Source organism: Odocoileus virginianus, chromosome 26, assembly GCF_023699985.2.
Source record: "Odocoileus virginianus isolate 20LAN1187 ecotype Illinois chromosome 26, Ovbor_1.2, whole genome shotgun sequence".
NCBI classification, from domain to species: Eukaryota; Metazoa; Chordata; class Mammalia; order Artiodactyla; family Cervidae; genus Odocoileus; species Odocoileus virginianus.
The window spans coordinates 26,746,288-26,769,264 of record NC_069699.1 but is presented as its reverse complement, the minus strand read 5'-3'; the positions used below and the strand labels follow the sequence as shown (position 1 = coordinate 26,769,264).

The 22,977-nt window shown below is 44.4% G+C and overlaps 1 protein-coding gene across 1 annotated transcript in view; it reads right to left on the bottom strand.

Moving 5' to 3' along the window:
- The window catches only part of PROK2 (prokineticin 2), a 364,017-nt gene that overhangs the window by 249,648 nt on the left and 91,392 nt on the right, over nucleotides 1-22,977 (bottom strand). The window contains 1 exon segment of the mRNA XM_070455666.1: nucleotides 22,781-22,852. The gene's annotated coding sequence lies outside the window, so the exon portion shown is untranslated.

The following is a 22,977-nucleotide window of genomic DNA, read 5'->3' as shown; positions in this document are numbered from 1 at the left end:
AGTTTTAGTCCTCTGAGCCTCACTCAGTGCTGGTGATCAGCTCTCCTAACAGGACCGTGAAATCTCTGTGCAAATAAAACTGTGGTGGTCTGCCTATGACCCCTAGCATGCTGGACTCAAAAGGGGGACCCTGAAGGGAGACTGGCTACATTTTCCCAGGAGTCAAGAGAAAAGAGATGATTCTCAGTCAAGTACAACTGTCCCTTGGGATCTGGCTTTATCCTCACAATGATCCCAACACTGGGGACTCAGTGTTGAGAGGAACATAGAAAAAGGAAAGACAGGTGATTCCAAAAGAGCAGATGATTGCTTAGACCACATCTGCACTATTCTGTTTCCTCCTGGATGTTATACTTGGAGGGATGTTGGCATGTGACATATTTTTTAAATATACAGATGTATTTCTGGGCCATATAAAATGTGACATGGAGGCAGAATGTGTACACAGAAAGGTAGGAGGATGTCAGGCGAGGTAATGAGTTAAATTCCTAAAACATCTAATGCAAGGAGTTCAGTAAGTACTAATGAAATCAAACTAATGAGAATATTAAATCACAAGGCTGTGCATATTGGATCAGACCATTCGGCTGTGCACAATCATATCTTAGAAGCAGGTAACCGCTCAAGATCTCAGGAATAGTAAGCCCAAAATGGAGGGAGGAATTCCTTACCGATATCTCAAACCACAGGGCTCACAGAAATTGGCGGTCGGGAAACTACCCCATCTCTTCCTGCTCTCCCAGTGCCACCAGCATCTGGTGTCCTGCTCCTGGGATTTCAGTTTTCCTGTCTAGAGCAGCCGTCTCACGGGACTGGGAATTCAGCAGGCTCCTGCTCATTCGTAATTCTATTTGCTTTGGCCAAGACATCAGAACAGAGGTGTTAGATGTGGTCCCTGTTTAAATGTGGCTCACATGGAAGACTGATTAGGGAATCTGAGCCGTTTGTGGTCATGAATATTCAGGACAGAGAGTAAAAACAAACAGGGTTTGTGGGGCATGAAATTGAAGACAAACAAATATTCCAGCAGAGTAACAGGACTGGAGCCCAGGGATGGTGACTGCCACTTCACCAAGGGGACTCTCATGGATGCCCTAGTGACATGGAATCTGGGAGTTCAAGGGCGAGGTCGTCTGTGTTGTTTGCTGCATAGTGCTAGCACTCAATGAGCATTGCTAGCACTCAATGAGCAATCAGTTGTTGGATAAAGAAAGAAAGGACCAAAGGTTAGAAGCCCCCAACCCCTTTCCTTAGATGTTTTGTTTGCCATAAACAAGATTTTTAACACTTTTTAAAGTGTTATGGTAAGCAGAAACCTAAATGTGGCCCTACCCCCAAGAGGCCCATCCCCTGTTATTCAATCAAACAGGAATCTGAAAATATTTTGTACATCGAATTAACTTTAATTCCCAAGTCAGTGGCCTAATTAAGGCAAGTATCTGGGTGGACCCAACCCAAACAAGTGACTTCTTTAAAAGCTAAGAGCTTTCCCTGGCTGTAGCAGAAGGGAAGTAGAGAGATTCAAAGCACAAGAAGGATTTGACAGGCTGTTTTTCACTTTGAAGATGGACTGGGTTATGTTTAACCACCCAAGAGCAGCTTCAAGAGGCTAAGATACCCCCAGGCCTATAGCCAGCAGGGAAAGGGGCATCCAGCTCTACACCCACAAGGAACCAAATTCTGCCAACAATGTGAATGAGCTTAGAAGTTGATTCTTCCCTGGAGCCTTGAAATAAGAGCCCAGCCAACTTGTCACCTTAGTTTTAACCCTAAGCAAAGAGCTCAATTAAACCGACATCAACTCCTGATCTATACAATGGTGAAATAATAAAAAGCTGCAATTTTAAGCCCCTAAATTTGCAGTTAACTTGTTATACATCAATAGAAAACTAATACAAGTACAAACCTGCAGAATCCAATAGTTTCTTTTCTGACCAGCCATAGAGCATGGTTGTTAGGAACGTGGGTTATGACTTGGAGCCACATTGCCTATTTCAAATCTTTGCTCTGCCGTTTTCCCAGGTGAAAGATCTGAGCAAGTTGTTTAATCTCCCTGGGCTTCAGTTTCTTCATGTGTAGAATGGGGGTGATGATAATAATACCTTCGTCCTGGTGCCATGGAGAACCAAATAATGTAAAATATGTAAAGTTCTGAGAGCAATGTGTGGCACATTGTACATATTTTATCAATCCTGTGATTAGTACTATTAAAAAAAATAATAAAGGTTTCTAGAATCTGCCCCCAAGGCCCAGGACCTGGGAAAGCTGAGCCACAGACCCACATGACAACCATTGGCTGAACCTGCCCCCTTCTTCTGGTTTTCTCGTATGCATTCCTCTTGGCACCTTTATGCTTCCTGCTGGCCCCTGCAGGCATTTGGGTTTGCAATCTCTGACCCAGGATTGATTAGCTGGAGAGTCAAGCAAAACCCCAATTCTGACCTTCACCTATGAAAACAAGCCAAGATCTTCATTCACTAGCTGAGCGGATACAGCCTTCTCTGAAGCCCTCCTTAGTTTTTCTCTGGAAGGATTTAGAGGCTGGCTGGAGCATGGCTTGAAGAGAAATGTGCAAGGACTCTTCTCGGGTCTCTGAACTGAAGATCCCAACGGACGGAGGAGAAGTGGCTCAGAAGGGCTCTTGAGTATCTAATCCATTTGTGGCTGTCACTGCCTCCTGGCTTCATAAAATAAAGGACAATATGAAGCCTGTGAAAGATGCCATCCATCCTTCTGGTGGCCCCAAAGTCCAAGCCCACTAGACTCTTTGAATCGTGAGTGCTGGCCACTCAAGAGCCCTCACACCTCTCTCTTCTGTTGTCCTAAATGATCCCTTGGCTCTGGATCCTTGCCAAGAACCAGGAGCACAATGCCACTTCAAGCCCAAAGTCATCTCCCTGTCTCAGCTCCAATTAACTCAGAGCTTTTGGGAAGCTGTGTGTGAGAGCAGCAGGGCAAGCAAAGTGCTGTCCAGCTGGCGGGCAGATGGACAGGAAGAGGGCCAACTCTTGTTTTTAATCTAAAAAAGAGCCCAGGGTAGGGAACTCCGGCAGCTCCCATCCTGTCTCTGAAGGGTAATCTCTTGGGGCCATGAGAAAATGCTTCAATGTAACAGTACGTGTGTCTTCCTCTTTAGACCCTATGACCTCCCCAGGCTGTGCAAAGGGACTATTGACAACAATTCTCCACTGTCTGGTATTCAGTCCCCCTTTGAAGCAAAAACAGAGGATTTGACCAGTTGGCTACACACAACTCTCTCTCTCTCTTTACCAAACTTGTTCCTAGAACTCAAGTTTGTGTGAGGTACAAGAATGTCTTGAAATATTAGAATCATCTAATATTCTATTATTGTATGATGTATCTAATCTTCCTTGCTCATCCCTCTTAGGATTTCACTTTTTTTCCCATAGAGTCTTGCTATTTGAAGTGACCATCTTGGGCCTTACTTATTGGTATCACTCTTGACATTTGTTAGAAAGGTTGTCTCAGACCTGACACAGACCTACTGAATCAGAAACTGTAGTTGAACAAGATCCCCAGGGGACTGACATGCACATTCAAGTTTGAAAAGCAATCCTTAGCCTAGCCATTTTTCTCCCTAGTTTGGGCAGATACACTGAATCACCCACTGCTTTGGGAAGAAGCAATGCTATGGAATCAGAAAATAAAGTGGGGGAAGGGAGGTTCCTGACTATTGGGTTTATATTTAAAGTAGTATTTCCATGTATACTTACAGAACACATTTTTGTCCCCAATGCCATAAAAGTTAAAAGATTCCACCCCTGGAGGAAAGAGGGAGAAGAAGAGCCACGGAGACAGCAGCTAAGTGAGATCAGGAAACTCTGGGTCTCTGGGAGTTCTGCCATCCATTCCGATGCCAGGGAGCCACATGGCAGCCCCGTCAGTCATGGCCATCTGCTGGGGAACGCTCATGGACAGGTTGCCAGGCAATCATACAGGAGGAAGACAGCTCCTCTTTGACCGGAGAGTTTGCTTCAATCCCTGAGACCCTTGGTGATCCCTAGCACCTTGGGAATGGAGTGGGGGCCATAGATACATAAGAGATAATGTGACCTGGAAGAAAAGCTCCACTAAGACCAAGATGGCACTACTAGATCCAGCTCGCAATCCCTCATTAAATCAGGGACAGTACACCAACTCACCCTACACTTCTGATCTGTTTTCCTCCTGCAGGCCCATCATGGAAGAGGAGGCCCTGAAGTTTCCAACTTTATCCTTCAAAGGAAGAAGTAGAAACAATGAAGTGGACTTATAGCATAACAGACTGTCAGAGCTGGGAAAGAACTCAGAGTTCACAAAATAGAACCATCTCTTCCTTCCACCTGTCCATTTATCCATCCACCCTTCCATTGATTTGACAAACATTTATTGTCTCCCACAAGTCAGGGATCATGCTAGGCACTGGGAGATTAAACACTATGCAAAACCGACCCAGACCTTGTCCTCAGGGAGCTGACCTCTAGTAAAAGGAATGTCACTAAACACCTAAGAGAAACTATTAGATGTGGTTCATTCAAGGTCATGCAGATGGTGATGGAGTGTGTTTTCAGAGGGAGTTTAGAGAAGACCTTCTCAGGAAAACGGAGTGAAATCAGCTTCTGAGAAGGGACAGGTAAGCCTAGGTAGAAGCCATGTCACTGCCTTCCAGCTTCTCTTAGAAGGCTGGGCCCAAGCTGAATCTGTAACAGGAGTAATGCTTTGCCAGCATGAAAGTCTGGGTGTGGCTAAGTCGTCCACTTTCTTATTTATGTTGGTGGAACCCTGCCCACTGGTTTGTTTTATTCAGCCATTCACCAGGTCCTGTGAAGAAAGGAAATGGAGGATCCCTGAGCCTTGGAAAAGTGTGAAGAACTCTTTCTTCAAGAGATAAATGGGGAAAAGAATGCCTCCCTTTCAAAGTCACTTTGTGAGCAACATCTAACGGTTTTTAAGGCTTTGTTTTATGCCAAGCACCAAGCTAAACCCTACTTGCAACATCTATAATCTTTGCAACAACTCTGTGAGTTGAGTTCTATCATTTATCCCATTTTATGGATGCATACACTGAGGCTTGGACAGGTTAAAGGACTTGCCCAAGGTCACAGAACTAGTGACAGGTAGAGGTGGGATCTGATTGCCAGGCTCTACCTGTGATAGGAAACATGATGTCAAATTACTGTGACATCTAACTCATCCAGAACTGGCTTCAAGGGCATTCAAGCACTGCAGTCACACAATGCCACCCTGAGAGGTGCCCTGCCCTGAGCCATATAATGCTTAATAGTCACCATCTTCAGAGTGCTGATAATTACATGTGTGATTTGGGCGTGTGTGTGTGTGTGTGTGAGTTGCTCAGTCGTGTCTGACTCTTTGCAACCCCATGGATTGCAGCCCAACATGCTCCTGTGTTTGTGGAATTCTCCAGGCAAGAATACTGAAGTGAGTAGCCATTCCCTTCTCCAGGGGATCTTCCCAACACAGGGGTCAAAACTGAGTCTCCTGCATTGCAGGCAGATTCTTTACCAGCTGAGCCACCAGAGAAGCCCTTAGAGTTTTATGTATCAGTTCTAATAGGACTGTGGGGCACTGTGGTCCTGCCTCCTGCAGCGTCTCCACCTCTCTGTCTCCCTAGGACAAGTACTCTGCTGCCTGGCTCTTTGCTCTGTGATACCCCAGACCTGCTTGGCCTCCCCCTCCCCACCACTGCCCAGTGATTACAGTCTCCCCACCACCTGGCTCCCTAACCCCACTCCTCCAAGCAATCCATGCTGCCCTCTTTCTTGACAGAGGCTTAGAGGGGTGCATGGGAACGTAAGGAGATAGGATAGGTGGTCCCCAGAGAAAAAGAACCAGTCACAGCTTTCTTGACATAAGAGAAGCCATTTCTGACCTAAGCCATTTTGTGAAATAACCCTTTGAGCAGTGCTCATCCTTGTCTCATAATTAATTATCTTAAGGGAACATTCAGTGCAGAAACATCTGCAAGAGAAGTAACAATAGCAAAGATAATATATTGATTGTGAAGGCTCCCAGTTCTGAGTCAAGGGTAAAGATGAGCCTGAAGTACTCAACGACCAGATCACCTAGAACCCAAGGGATGATGTATTGACTTTTTCTGACTCTAAGGACTTCAGTCATCTAAGACTTGGACTATGTCTACTGCCCAAGCCCCTTCATGAATATGCATGCACCCTTAGCTTGAAACTTCCCCAATTTTTGGGGGGAGACAACTACTTTGAGAAAGTTCCCCGGTATTCACCTTACTTGCGGCAAGTAATAAATCCTTTCTTCTCTAGGTCTTTGGCTTCGTTGTGTCCTTTGGCTCGCAACACACCAAGAGGAGAGCTCAGTTCCCTGGTTACAGGAAAAGTCAAGACTGGGGAGCGCGTCAGGGCAGGGCCACACGCAGCAGGGCCATGGCATGTCCGACACAGGCATCTCGGCAGGGCCCAGTCTCTTACCCACCCACATTCACACTGGATGTGTCCCAGCATGTGACTGCCTATCTTCTGGAGGCTGAGAACTGACCTCTTTGTCCCTGGCTGGGGCATAGGGCATAGGTCTAGTGGCTGCTGCGAGAAGAAACCTGAGATAGAGGGAGGGGGTGTGGGAGTGAATGCTTGCATGTGCTGAGTGTACATCCCAGGTACCTGAGATGGTCTGCACTGGTCAGGTGAGTACCTCCCTGCCCAAAGGAGTGGGACATTAAATAGGAAATAGAAACATAGGGGAAGATAGTCAGAGAGAGATACAAAGATAGAGATAGACCGTGGAAGAATGAAAAAGTTTTCTATATTAGTACCTTCAATAGCACCTTTTTCTTGAATTTTGAACAAGGGACCCTGCATTTTCATGTTGCACCAGACCTCATAGATAATGTAGTATGGACAGACTTTCAAGGTGACTGGGTGTTAAAAGGAGCCCCTGTGATTAAACCTCACTTCTCCAATTTGGAACATTCCAGTTTGGAACACCTACACGCATTCCATCTGCCTTGCTTCTTTGAGTTTATTCCCTATTATTGCACTTAGTTTTACTGCTCATGTTCACATGCTTGCCATGCTGAACCATCACACAGAATGTTGCATTCATCTCCATAATGCTCCTATAACTACACCCATTTTTCTTATGAGAAGACTGAGGCTTGCTAAAATATTAGTGCAGTGACCAGGAAGATCTTTCTGCTGACTCTTTGCAGACTGGCTTTGTCTGTAGTCCCCAACTTGGTAAAATAGCCTTTCTTCTCATTTCCTTCTCACTTCATGGAAGCTAAGATTAATGAATTTTCAAGCATCCTTCTTAATGTATTTCTGAGGTGCCCAGGATCTGCCCTGGACAAGCTTCCTGGAGCTGAAAAGACTGGTGGTCGGTTCTGAGAAATGCTTTACTGAAAGAAGAGTTACTGGGAACATGCAAAAGCAACTGTCTGAGGAATAGATGGCTTGGGCGAGACATTTCAAATACCGCCTCCCCATGCTGCCAACAGGCAGTGACTTATGCCCAACTGCCCAGTTATTTACCAAGGGAAGCCTGTGGCAGGTCTGCACACTGGGGACTTTCTTCTGTGGGCCTTTCATTGCCAAGAGACACCCTGAGAATGTAGAGGTTACGAGCCCCATCACCCAGAGCCAACTTGCGGAGGGAGTGCTGAATAGAGCTCTCTTTAGGAGACCAAGCCAGGATTACAGTAATTGCAGGCCGGCTGCCGGCTCTCTGGCGACAGTGCCTGATGGAGCTTGCCAGCTGGCCCTGCTAATTACCTGTCGCCCAGGATGGGGAGGAAAACTTGCAAAAGGACTGAAGAGGCCCAGACATAAGGCACTGGAGCATGGCAGGCTGGCATCTCTGGGATCCAGGCCGCCCTGCTGGCCCCACGGCAATAGCTCTGCTGTTGCAGAGAATGACTTGGCATGTTTCTGCCTTGTTCCTCCCAAACAGCTCCCTTTTGTGGGCTTGCCCGTCTCCCCTTCAGAGCAACGAGCCTCTCTCCTCTTGAGTTTTCCCCAAGGCACTTCGGGAATTGTTAAGGATGGATTCTTGGGCAGCAGAGGAGAGAGAGGGGGAGAAAGAGGCTCTTTCTAGACCAGTGATGGCCAACAGGAATTTAACGCAAGCCACAAATGTAACTCAAAATTTTCTAGTAGCAATACTTAAAAAAAAAAAATGTAAAAAGTAATAGGTGAAATTTAAATAAGTAAATATTATATTTAACATAATATATCCCAAATATTATCATTAAAACATGAACTGGTATTTTTTAAAGTATTGAGTTATTTTACATTCTCTCCTTTGTACCTAAATTCCAGTGGGTGTGCTACATGCCCAGCTCATCCCGATCAGGATGAAGTGCCAATAGCCACATGGGGCTGGTGGCCAGCATACTGGACGGCACAGCTCCAGATAAGTGATGGAAAATATAATGCAACTATACTATTGGCTGGCCTTGATCATACTTGGGTTTTGGACTCTAACTTCCAATCCTTCTTTTCTCCTGGCTTTGACATTTGCTCTCCAAACCTTAGTTCCTTGTAACTTCACATGTGGGCTGAAGAGCAGCAGCACTGACATCACCCCGGAGCTTGTTAGAAACGCAGAAGCTCAGGCTGACGCCCTGACCCACTGGATCAGAATCTGCATTTCAACAATTTTCCCAAGTGATTTGCATGCAGAGTGAAGCCTGTGAAGTGCTGCCCTTGGCTCCCCTCCTTGCCCTGCCCCTCAGTGGCACGTGACTTTTACTTTAATCTTGGGCTTCCTTGCTGCCTGGATTCCCTTGTCCAACTCCTGAACCTTCGGCTGCCTCCCAGCGTAGATGACACCTGCACTCTCTGCTACCGTCCCCAAGTGGCAGTACGCCAAGAGAGTGGAAATTTAACAACAAATGAACCAAAATTTGATTACCATTTATTGAGCACTCACTAAGAGCCAGGCTCTATGCTTAGCACATCTCTTGCATAATTTCACTGAATCCTCTTCCACTTTAGGAGTCGGATGCATTATTATCCTAATCTCACTGATGACATTCTCAGATGACTGTCCATACACAGCTCATTTCTGGTGGAGTGAGAATTAAACCCTGGGTCTACGTGATTGGAAAGTCCATACTTTATGGCTCTGTTCAAAGTCAACTTGTTTTAGTGTGTGTGTGGTGGTAGTAAGTACTTCCTCCATGAGACAGGATTATTCAAATGCAGGTAGTTTATTTGAGAAGGATGGAAACATGAGAGGGAAGGGAGAGCAGTCAATAAAGGGTGTATTTTCCAGCCAGCTACCCGTGTGGGAGTCTAGAGCTGAGTCCCACTGAAGAAACTCGAAGAGCTAGTAGATGAGGGAGTTGGGATTTTACACACCAAGTCCCATCAGGAATTAGTTAAGGCGTGCTCCCAGAAGGTCCCAACAGCAAGAGAAAGTTCCAAGGCAAAGAAATAGAGGTACTGGCAGTTGGAAGTCAGCAGGTGAGAGAGGGGGTCTAGTCTAGGTGAGGCTTGGCAGTGTCTGCCGTGATAGACTAGACCCATGGATTCCTCAGCATTACCAACCCAAGAGGGAATGAGATACCTCCTATCAGACACTGAACCCACTGATGCTTTCCAATGGCTCCCAGGAAATGCAGGGCCCCCAATCCCTCTTTGTTGGCTTTTGATGACTGGTTGGGAAGCACAGCAATGAAGGCAAGCTCTGTGAGAATTGTGGGATCCTGTCCATCTCCTATCCTGTATTTTCCATGTAGACAGGCCTGGCTGGGCAGACACATACACCAGCTCAAACACCCCAGCTTCAACCAGTTTCTTGGTATCTCTGTTTTGGAGCAGATATTACTTTAGGAGAAAATACAAGGGGAAAAAAACAGAAGCAGTGACAGATTTTACTTTCTTGGACTCTAAAATCACTGCAGACAGTGACTGTAGCCATCAAATCAAAAGATGCTTGCTCCCTGGAAGGAAAGCTATGATGAATATAGACAGCATATTAAAAAGCAGAGACATCACTTTGCTGACAAAGGTCCATACAGTCAAAGCTATGATGTTTTCAGTAGTCATGTACGGATGTGAGGACTGGACCATAAAGAAGGCCAAGCACAAAAGAATTGGTGCCTTCAAACTGGGTGTTGGAGAAGACTCCTGAGAGTCCCTTGGACTGCAAGGAGATCAAAGCAGTCCATCCTAAAGGAGATCAACCCTGACTATTCATTGGAAGGACTGAAGCTCCAATACTTTGGCTACTTGATATGAAGAGCTGACTCATTGGAAAAGACCCTGTTGCTGAGAAAGATTGAAGGCAAAAGGAGAAGGGGGCCACAGAGGATGGGATGGTTAGGTTATAACATCACTGACTCAATGAACATGAATTTGACCAAACTCTGGGAGACAGTGAAGGACAGAGGAGCCTGGCGTGCTGTAGTCCATGGGGTCAGATTGCAAAGAGTCAGACTCAACTTAGTGACTGAACAACAAATCCACCCCAGGAGAAGTAGGGAGGGAAGAGCTTCTATCATTTATCTATGTATCTACCCACCTTTCTATATATCTAAGTATTTACAGATACTCTCTCTCTCTATATATATATATATATGGTTTTAGAAGGGACACCATGGGTGCAAGGTCAGGCACAAGAGAAACATGTGCCTTGGGAGTGAGAGAGAAGCCCAGCAGGAGGACAAAGTATAACAGTTTGGAAAGGATAAGCCTCATTTTGCCAAAGTCAACAAAGATGGATCTAAGTTATGTCAGCTTTCTTTCTAGATTCTTTCTATTAATATTACTCTGTGAAAATACTCTATGCCTACGACACTTTAAATTTTTCAGACTGCTATGGATTCATAAGAAGTGAGGAGGGGGTGAGGAGAAAAGGAAGAGAAAGAGGGGAAAAGAGTGGGAGGGAAAGACAAGAGAAAGAGAAGATAAAATTGACCTGAAGACTGAACAGCAAATGTGGTGCATCCCTCTAAAGGGAATGAGGTGGGGCTTCAACCTGCAACTTTGGGTGGGAGAATATAATTCAGCACTGATGGAGAGCAAGGGATGGATTCCAGATTTTAAAAAAAGAAAAGCTTTGCTAGAATAGATGCATTTGCCATGGACTGCAAGTAGTAAAGAGAGGAAAAGAGGAAGCAGAGATGCCTCTGAGATTTGCAGCCTGACCATCTGGACAGTGAGGATTCATCCACTTGGGGCCTCTTGTCTCCAACATTGTATATGGCTACACTCAAAGCCTGGCTCTTCCAAAGGGAACCCAAGAGAGCCCCAAACCAGAAATGAACCCCAAAGATCCAAAGCCAGGATCCCTACTGGAAACACCTTCTTGCTCCCAACAACAGACACAAGCTCTGAAGAGACAGGGTCGGATGACTCTGTATCCCCACAAAAAGATATACTTAAGTCCTAACTCCCAGTACCGTGGAATGTGACCTTATTTAGAAACAGGTTTTGTGCAGAAGTAACAAAATGAGATTATTAGGGTGGGCGCTAATCTCATATGGCTGATATTCTTTTTAAAAGGGGATATTTAGACAGAGACAGATGTGCACGGAGGGAAGACAACACAACGATGCAAGGGAAGGGGGCCACTTGAGGATAGGACTGGAGCGATACATCTGCAAGCATGTGCAATGTGTCTGAGGCGACCAAAGGTTAAGAGATGCCTGGAACAGACCCTTCCCTAACCGTTCTAGAGGGAGCCTGACCCTGTCAACGCCTCAATTTCAGACTTCAGACTCAATTTCAGACATCTCGGCCTTCAGAGCTGTGAGACAACACTTTCCTGTTGCTTTCAGCCACTCGATTCATGGTACTTTGTTACACAGATCTAGCAACTTCTTACAGAAATAGTCAGGTGCAGCTCTCTGTCAAAGTCTGATGGGAGGCTGTAGATCAAATAACCCAGGCTTCTTGTTGCTCTTAGTTTGTGAAACTTGGAGATGTGGGTTTTACACCATTTCTCAGAGTTTCACCGGTGGAATTAAGCTCTAGTCACCTAGAAAGTAAACAGCTTGATAACTCATTCCTTCCCATCCCACTTCTCCACTTCCTATCCATGTTTTCAGGATCTACTAAATAACCCTGCACACAGATCTTACCCCAGCTCTACTTCTAGGAGAATCCAGCCTGAGGGAGAATTGACCCAGGGCAGTGAATATCTGGCATCCCAGCCACACACCCTCTGGTTAGATAAGCTGGCAACCTCTTAAGAAGAATATCCTCTACGAAGTTTGGTTCTAGAATATTTCTGCACAACTTTTCATGGGATGCAATTGTGCATGAATGGCTCATTCTTCTAAGGGGGTTGAAGGAAAAACAAACAAACAAACACCTTCTTGTTTTACCCTTCACTGGTAGCTCAGATGGTAAAAGAGTCTGCCCGCAATGCAGGACACTCAGGTTCAATCCCTGAGTTGGAGAGATTCCCTGAAGAAGGAAATGGCAAGCCACTCCAACATTCTTGCCTAGAGAATTCCGTGGACAGAGGAGCCTGGCGGGCTACAGTCCATGGGGTTGCAAAGAGTCGGACACGACTGGGCAAATATCACTTCACTTCACTTCCCTTCACTCTGTCCCCAAGCAAGGGACTGCTCAAAGGTTGGGTGAGGGAAGACTTGCTAATTATTGCCTTGATAGTTAATCAATACTTGAAAACAGCAAAGCAGCCATCTTTGTAATGTGCAAGCTTTCTGAAGCCAGGTCACACTGTGCTTGTCATAAGTTACAGAAGACAGAAGGATAGGTAAGTTATAGGCTATTTACTATTTAATTACTAGTGGGGTAAGATTGGAGAGATAGAGTTGGAAGAATAATATCATCAAGATCTCAGGGGGAAAAAAAATGATCTCAGGGAGTAAAATTCCTCTAGCATACAGGCACACACATAAGATACAACTAGGTTAGTTAAAACATGTCTACAAATTTTGACACTCTTTCCTTGAAAGCTAGAACCTAATTCACCTCCCCTTCATTACGGGGCTAGATATAGTGACTCAGCTGTAACAACTAGCTACAGTGGGTTTGATGATGTATGATTTCCAAGACTAGGTCTTGAAAGGTATTACGGTTTCCTTGTTTCTTTCTAGGGACACTCATTCTGGGGGGAGCCAGCGGCTCTGTTGTGAGGTTGCATGAAGCAGTCGGTGGAGAGGCCCACATGGTGAGGGGCTGAGCCTCCAGCATCAGCCGTGTGCTCTCCCAGCCCTAGCTGAGCAGCTAGGCGCTGACAGCCCCTGAGGACATCGCGGCCATGAGACCCGCAACCACAGTCCAGCTAAGGCACTCCCAGTTCTCGACCCATGAAAATTATAAGACAGTCAATGTCTGTTGTTTTATACAGTATTGTTGTTTATACAATAATGAATACAACTACATACTATTTGATGGTTAGCTGGGATGCGGAGATAGAAGAGGAAAGATTCAACATCAAGATCTTGAGGGAGTGAAACAGCTCTAGTACATGATACCCAACAGAGATCAATATCTCCTGCGTATACTGCCTCCCAAATCAAGACACCACAGTGAGACAGTTTACACTTCAGAGAATTCTCATGGAACAAGAATGTTTGGGCTGAACAACACTTCAGAGCTGAACTCCTCATGCAAAAAAAAAAAAAAAAAAAATAGATAAGGAAACCCAGGTCTAGAGAGAAGAGGTGATTTTCCCAAAGTTATTATATCTGTTTTAGAGGGTTCCTGGTGTGACTTGGAGGCAACAGGCAAATTGTGGGAAGTAACAGATGCCAGGAATCTCCACCTTGTTCAGGGAGTAATTTTTCCTACAACAGCATTGGGGATTCACAAATAGATTTACGAGTTCTCGGAGACAAAGCTGCCTATGGAATTCTAATATAGAATAAACATGTAAAACTGATTTGTTTTTTGTTTAACGAAATTTGTTGGAATCTTGTCTTCAACAAACCAGGAATCTGTAAGCACAGACAGAGAGTAGGTGTTGATTCATATTCAGCTATTTATTGCAAACAATTGGCTTGCCATCTGACAATACCAGCCTTTAAAGGAAGGTTACCGAATGCAAAGACTGAGGAAAAAACTCTCAACCGGAGATGCCTCACAGTGGCTGCCCATCTACTGAGCATCCCCTTTAGCTCTTGAAAAGATTCCTTTTCAGAAACAATGAGAATTTTACTGTGTGGAGTCCTAATCATTTCAACTTGGTAGAGCCCCGTGCTTAAATGACCCACAGCAATTATCTTTGAGTCTGCAAACAGCTTAAGAACCAACCGGATACCCAGAAATACTTTAGGAAGAAGCCTTTTTAAAGAGCTCACTCTCTTTTCTCTACCTATTAACATCCTTTTACAAATAGTTCTGGAGTTTAAAAAATTTTTATTTATTTATTTATTTTTTATTGGAGTACAGTGGTAAAGAATCTGCCTATCAATGCAGGAGGCGCAGGAGACTCGGGTTCCATCCCTGGGTTGGAATAATCCCCTGGAGGAGGAAATGGCAACCCACTCCAGTATTCTTGCCTGGAAAATTCCGTGGACCCTGGTGGGCTACAGCTCTTGGGGTTGCAAAGAATTAGTCCTGGAGCTTCACGCACTTAACTCTCGTACTTCGATACGACCCAGTCACTGTCTCTTCTTCCACCCAACTACATAGCACTCTCCCTTTCAGGAGCACTCCACCTACAGCCATGTTGACTTTCTGGGGGGTTCTGAAAACAAGATATGTTCTTTCCTACCCCAGGGTCTTTTTTTTTTAACGTGGTATGTTTTAATCTCCTGGTTCTTAAAATGCAGTCTACTAATCAATGTCTCAGTGTTCAAGTTGCAACTCAAATGTCCCCTCCACACAGAAGCTTTCCCTGCTGCTGTGAACACCCCTCCCCTTCCTATCTGTGATGGTCAGTTTTATGTGTTGACTTGGGTAGGCTATATTCTCCAGTTATTTAATAAACACTAATCTAGGTGTTGATGGGAAGATATTTGGTAGATTAGAGTCTATGATCAGTTTACTTTAAGTAAGAAAGGTTATCTTCCATAATTTTCAGGGGGTGGGGGTGCTGATCCAATCAGTTGAAGGCCTTCAGAGCAGAGGTGAATTTTCTTTGAAGAGCAAGAAGAAATTCTGCCTATGAACAGCAGCTTCATCTTGTGCCCAAGATTTCAAGCCTGCCCTTCCTGATAGCAGGCCCTGTGGATTTTGGAATTTCTTATCCATCACTCATAATTTCTTAAGCCAGTTCCTTGCAAAAATCTCTAAAAATAGGTAGCCTACTGGTTCTCTTCCTCTGGCAGAACCCTGAATGATACACTATCCCAGTTAATTCATTTAATTTCTTAAGACTACTGTTGCCTGACTTAAGAAATAAAAGTACAGAATGCAATTTTGGAAAATACATTCACTAAAATAAGTGGTTTTTATCCAAAATTTATGTTAACTGGGCATATTATATTTGACCTGGCAGTCCTACTTGTTGTGATTTGAATTTACCTTATTTATAAATTTGCTCACTTACTTATGGTCCATCTCCCTCATCTGGTCTGGAAGCTCCACAAAGGCAGAAACCTGATAGGTAGTTTGAGGCTTCATCCCCAGTCCCTGAAACAGAGCCTGGCATAGAGTGGATATCCAATAAATATTTATGGAGTGAATGAATAAATAAATGGATGTACATCATCTGCATATTCATGCTTTCTGCTTTCAGAGCCCCCAAATCATCCTTCACACACAGAAATCAGGTTTATGTTCATGAGCAGTTGAACGGATGGTCCAAGTGATGAGAGTATAGGGTCTTCTCATCCATGGTTCTATTTTCCACATCGCTTAGTGTGTTAGTGAGTGTTATGTGAGTGACTGTTAGGGTGATTATTTGACTATTTAAGAGCTCTTAGCTCTGATTATTTAGGGAAAATGAGCAGAAAATGGGGAAACAAAAGTGCTGATAGCAGTGATAAGCAGCTTGTCTCATAAACTTAGTTTAATCAGGATGATGACGGAAACCACAAGGCATGCCAAATACGGCAAATCTTCAGGCCTGAACAGAAGCTTAGAGAACTTGGTTGCTCAGTTGTGCAATTATGAAACGGAAAAAAAAAAGAGCAATAATCAGAACATGTGTGAAATCCCAGAGCTCTGTCATGGAGGACTGGCTGAAAGTTGAATGAGGAACTTTTAAAAAAATCATCTGGAGCCAGAAACCACTTTTAACAAGAGGATCTACTGTTTGGTTTGGGGCACTGGCCTTTTGTTCTGCCTGAAATTTAAGTTTCAGCTCAAGTACCACCTCTTCCCTGAAGCCTTTCCACATGTCCCTCGGTCCCACCTTCAAGAACATTTCTCTCTCTCTCTCTCCCTGCAATCCCAAGAGTGTGAGGTTTGCACCTGTTAGAAGCACACACTTGCACTTACACTTATAGTTTAGTCACCTGCTTATAACTGCATCTCCTCCTCTAGGTCATAAACTGCTTGAAAGCAAGAAACATTTTATATACTCTACCACACACACCCCAATACCCCAATCAGAGCTGGATGCATAGTGGGTTCAGTTCTATTGGGGAAATTAATGAAAACTTTAAGTTGAAGGGCCTGGGTTCATATCCCAGCTCCACCCTTTGCAACCTGTGTGCCCTTTGACAAGCCGTTGCATTCCTTTTGAAGGTGCAGTCTCCTCATCTGTCAAATGGGGACATGAGTACAGATTAAGGGGTCTTAATTATACAGGTCTCAGCAGAAAACAGTGACCAGAGATGTTGCTTGATTGACTGTCCATGTTAGCCTGAAATGTTCTCAGGTGTTGGAAGAGAATACAATAAAATACAAAAACTTAAGTTTCTATTTAGGCAAGAATGTCTCTGGATTCTGGTGGAAGATATCTATCAACCTAACTCTAAACCCTACCAAGTGGGATTGAAATGATCTCTTCTGAAAGAATTCTAGTTCCCCTTCACCAGCTACATGGCCTGAAATCTCCACCATTATGGTCCCTTCTTTGGGCCAAAGCATACTGGCTCTTGACTCCAGGCTGATATCAATGGCCCTCTAGACAGGATAGATAGGTGAAGTTGGGAGAAGAAAAAGGAATGGATCTGGGTCCTGAAATTAAAGATTTCTGCCCCAATTCTGCAATATATCGCCTGTGTAATCTCCTACCCCTTCTGGAATTCAGCCTCTCTTGGTTTGCTTTCTCATTTATGAGTCATGCATGATCCCTCAAACACATACACACACACACATGGAATTGCTAGAGTATGGTTTCTCAACCTCAGCATTACTGAAGTCCTGGTCCTATAATTCTTCATTGTGGGGAGCTGTCCTATGCATCACAGAATGTTTAGTGGCATCTCTGGCCCCTACCTTCTAATGCCGGGAGCTTGCTCTACAAGCTGTGATAGCCAAAAATATCGCTATACAGCCACCAGAGGAGAAAATCATCTAGAGCTGAGAATCATGCAGTAATGACCAAATTCAATAATTTCTATGCAAGCCCATAAATTTGAGAGCCCAGTAGAAGTGTTAGTTCTAATTATTTTTCCCTGATTCTGGAGAAAATTAAATTACCCTCTTCTGCAATTCCTTAGCACTTAAAAATAATAACAGCTAAGAATAATTGAATACTTGTTATACTGTGGGCTCTGCTATTGTCTCACTCTGCATCATCAGAGTGAGAATCATGAGAAGATTCAAGCCTGCCCAGGGCAATAGGAGTGCACAGTGGAGGCAAGAGACTTGAACACATGAAAAACCCATGTTTCAACCCATATCAGTTATTTGTAGCTGTGTAACAAATGATCACAACTTAGCCACTTAAAATGGCATACATCTGTCATCTCACACTTTCTGCCATAAGGAGTGTGGAAATGCTTTAGTGGGGTTCTCTGTAAGATTGCAATTAAGGTTTTGGCCGTGACAAGTGTCTCAACTAAATGCTCGACTGGGAAAAGATCCACTTTCAAACTCACATGGTTGATGATGGGACCCAGTTCCTGGAAGGCTTTCAGACAGAGACCTCAGTTCCCTGCTTGCTGCCAGCTAGAGGCCACCGTCAGTTACCTGCCACGTGGGCCTTACTGTAGCATCGTTCACCACATGAGACATGCTTTGTCAAAGCCAGCAAAGGAGACGATCTGTTAGCAAGATGGACATTATGACCTTACATGACATAAGCATGAAGACTGTATCATCACCTTTGTTCTATTCTATTGGTTAGAAGGAAGCTGCTAGGTGCACTCATACCCCAAGAGTAGGGATTACATAGGTACACAAACCCTAGAAGGCAAGGATCACCAGTGCCATCAGCTATGAGCCCAAGGGCTGTTTTGGGGGGTGGCAGTTTTGTTTTCTTTTGCTTTGAAGGTTGTCTTAGTCTGCTCAGGCTGCTATAACAGAATGTCAGACCCTTGGTGGCTTGCAGAAGAGACATACATTTGTCACAGTCCTGGAGGCTAGGAATTCTAAGATCAAGGCACCAGGTGATACAGTTCTGGTGACAGCCCTTCTCCCAGATTGCAGACGGTTGCCTTCTCACTATGTCCTTATGAAGCAGAAAGAGAGACGTGGAAAAAGAACTTCCTAGTGTCTCTTTTTATAAGAACAGTAACCCTCTCTTGGGCACTCTACCCTGCTGACCTCACCTAAATGAAATTATCTACCACAGGCTGTCACCAAGTACCATCAAATTAGGGGTGAGGGCTTCAACATATCAATTTGGACAGCACAAATTCACTCCGTGGCATAGCTGAAGCAGTGTATTTTGTGAAAGAAGATGACTGATGTTTCTTAGACACATGATGATTCTTCTGGAGTGGAGATATGCACTGCTGATGACTACTTTGATGACACAATTACAGACTGGAGCAGTTGCAACACAGACAGCGTGGCCCGCAAAGCTGAAACTATCTACTGTGGTCCTTTACAGAACAAAGTTTGCTGACCACTGGTACAGAACAGAAAATAATTAGAAACTGAAAAAAAAAAAAATGACAGGCTTGGGTAGATTACAAAAGGAATACCATGTGGGGGTGGTTAATGTTTTAGAGGTTTTGTGGGAGGGGTGAAGAGGAAAGGAAGAAGAGGTGAGGAATGAAAGGAGGAAATGTGATAGACTTCAAAAACAAACTCGATTGTAAAGTAATTAGCCTCCAACTAATAAAAATAAATGGAAAAAAAAAAAAAAAAAAAACTTGATCTCCCTGGCATGCTGCCTCAGAAGACTGAGGCTGGGGTAATTAAGTAGTGAAATTACAATGAAGGAAAATGGTCCACCAAAAGAAACTAAGGCAAGAAATCCAAAGTGGGTCTAATGAAGACAGAAAAATCACACTGAGAGCTGCGCATCAAATGCCTTAATTTGCAGAAACCATGTTGCTTCCTCGTCATCCTCCCTCTGAAAAGAATTCTACTGTGCACACAAGTCACACAGCATTTGCTAAGTTCTATGCGCCAACATCAGGCTCCCAACAAGCCTTTTCTCTTTCGCTTTTTCCTCAGTGGAAATCAGTACATGCCAAGGGTGAGGCTTGTGTGTGGTTTTGGAACTTGCACAAAAACACTGCTAGATGAGCTTTATTTATATTATGATCACTTCTTCTATCACTGTGCATACATCATATCAGGTGATGGTGCCTGTCGCAGGTCCCTAGTTACCGGCTCTAAGTGTTCTGTGGCCTAAACAAAAAAGCAGGACAAAGAAGAAGCAAAGACCCAGTCAGGGTCCGGGACATGAATAAAAACTGATGTCCCCTTCAAAAACAGCTCACTTTGTAAATAGGAAGAAATAAACCATTCAAAAGACGCTTGGAAACCATGGACTGGAGTCTGGCTATTGGAGTGGAACCTGTTTGGGGTTTGGGATTTGGGGTTTGGGTGGGGATGTCAAGTCAAATGTTGTGGTGACTCCCTAAACACACACAGACTGTTTCAATATCAGATTTGAATATCCTGCACCTTGCCTCACTTCCAGCTGTGTCTCATCCCCAAACCGCTGAGCCAAGAACCCTGGACAGTTTGCTCTCTGTCCTGACAGATTTTTTGGAGTTAGCTGGCAAAGGATTCTATTTCAGGAAGTCAGACCAAATAAAAATCATTCCAATTAAAAAGCACCGCTGGGCAAGTAGAACAGCAAGTGCCCACCACACACAAAACAGACCAACCACCAAGTTCAGCCTTCCCTATGTGTTGTTGATGGCAGAGTTACTGCCTTGGAGTCTAGAGTGATTCAATGGTGTGAAAGTTGTCTGGCAAATTCTGCTGAGAGGATTTTACCCACATATCACAAGACATTTTGCTGGACTTATCATTCACAACAGACCAGAGCAGTAAAGGAGTCTAAAAGTGATTTCAAATCCTATGGAACCCAGTTATCTGTGGCTTACGAACACTGAGACTCATGTGATCACCAGATATATTTTGAGAGCCACCCCCTACTCAAGCCCTCTGAACGTTCTTGGGTAAGAGTTTGAATTTGAGGGCTTCTGGTGGTGGATGCCTCATCTTATTCAAGGAGCTGGGTTCTAAATTTTCACAAAGATGAAAAGGCTGTACAATTAAAATGGCTCTTGGAACATCCCTCCTAATGCCCACAAATGCAGCGAGATGTGAGTAGGAAGTCACACTGTCATAGCCCGCTGGGTGGGGTGGATGGACGGAACACTGCACAGTGGAAATTGTTCCTCCCTTCTCTGTTCTTTGTGAAGAGGGTGTGGAGGTGAATTCACTTTAGTCAAACGTGTAGGTTATGTAACAGCTCCCCTGGTAGAGTTGGCACACCCTACACACACCAGGTGGTAGTTGTTGTTTAGCCACTAAATCGAGACCAATTCTTCATGATCCCATGGACTGGAGTCAACCAGGCTCCTCTGTCCATGGGATTCTCCAGGCAACAATATTGGAGTGGGTTGCCATTTCCTTCTCCAGGGGATCTTTCTGACCCAGGGATGGAACCCATGTCTCCTGCATTGGCGGGCGGATTCTTCACCATTGAGCCACACAGAAAATGCCAGGCACTAGTGCGCTTTGTGGAGGAAAAGTTCCTGACCACCAGGAACCATTAAGTTTTTCACTGCTTGATAACAGAGACCCTGCCTTTTCTCATCCACTATAAACAGGACCAGTGTCTTCTACCACTTTTCCTTCCTTTTTTCTCTCCTAAATAGACTGATTCAAGCTTTTCTCTCTCTCTTTGCCTCTTTCTGTTTAGCTTTTCCAAACCAAATGTGTATACTCAATGTTTCCTATAGGGGCAATGCCCTGAAATTTTAGACATCTCCAAAGAACTCCTGCAGCACTGATGTAGGCATCTGAGTATGGGATTAACAGTTTCCCCAGGCAGCAGCCAATTTCTAGAAGTTAGAAGGTTACAGGTGGCTAAATGGACTTGATTGTTCAGATTCTTATAGCTAAAATTGCCAGAAACAAGCTCTAAGCTTAAGTTAAAAAGGGAATTTTTTTTGACACATGCAAATGAAACACTGCATGCGGTACTGACTTTGGGATTCTAGTGGTACAAGTAAGAAGGATCTCTCTCTCTCCAAAATTCAGCTTCTGTTTTCCTTTATGAGTAGGGTTCATTCTCTTCCATGACAAGAGGGCTTCATTCATGTCTGGGGGTTGGACGAGCTGCATGCTTCACTCATATCCTCATATCTTTGCATCTTCAGAGGAAAAAGAGTTCTCTCTTCTGAGACCAAGAGGAGGACTCAGATAGGCTGTGCCAGGTCACATGACTTCTTAGCCCAATGACTAGGATGCAGGGAGGGGACACTGTTGACTGGCCAGACCTCAATCCCATGCCTGCCCCTGAGGCCAAAAGAGAGGACCTAAGGAGACTGTCAGCCTGACAAGTATTATATGGAACTCTATGAAGACAAGCAATTCCCAAAGAAGATGACAGGAGAGTGCAGGCACAAATACAAAGGAGGAAAGACTTCTGTGTGGAAGAAACAACAAATGTTCACCTTGGGGTCCTAAGGAAAATACATGGAAGACAGACTGTCTTACTCCTACCATCCTAGACTCAACTCAACATTTAATGAACCTGTGGGTTCAAATGGTTTTACCAGCATTATGTATGGTACAATCTTGCAACTCATCTATGCCATTTTAGCCCCTGGCCTCAAGTAGTCATTAGTGAACAGAAATCCTCAACTTGGACAAAGCAGGAAAGCTTATTCTCCAATTCCATTATCTACTGGCTTTGTAAGCCAAGGTTTTGCACGTTTTCTAATGACAGAGGCTTACCCTGAAAAGAAGCACAGGCGCCCAATGCCATAATCTCTTGCCATTCTTGCAGCTATTTCTTTTGGCAGCTCTATCGCACTACCTGCATTATCCGTCATTCACCACAGTGCCCACAGACAGTCTGCTGTCTATCTGGCACTTAGTCATCAGCCAAAGGTCACGCTAGTCTTTCTTCTCTCTCTTCCTCCCTCCCGGGAAGTATGGCCCCTGGACTAGCAGCCTCTGAGTCACCTAGGAATGTATTTTGAAATTCAAATTCTTGGACTCTATCCCAGACCTACTGAGTCCGAAAGAGAAAGAGTGTGGGCTGCAGTAACCTGTGTTTTACCATGCTCTCCAGGTGATTCTGATGTTCAAGGCTGCTGAATTCTACAACCTATAATATATAGGTAATATAATACTCTGTTGTCATACTGATCTCATAAGTCTCCAACATATGCTTCTTTTTGATTTCTGCCTCAAACTCCCCATTGTCTACATAATAAACTATATACCCAGTTTAGTCATCCAAGGACCTGAGGAATCTCATTTCCCAAACTTACTGCCTATTCATATATTTCTTGTTACAAATCTCATTTACTTATTTATAGAGCACTTACCATGAACCAGTCTTCCAGGCACCTTAGAAGTGGATCCTCCAGCCTCAGTTGAGCCTTTGGGTGACTGCAGCCCTGGGTGATACGAGATGGAAACCTTGTGAGAGATGCTGAGTCAGAATCTCCAAACCAAGCCACTCCACAGAAACGCCACAAATAAGGAGTGATTATTCTTACTGTTTGAAGCCCCTGTACTTTGG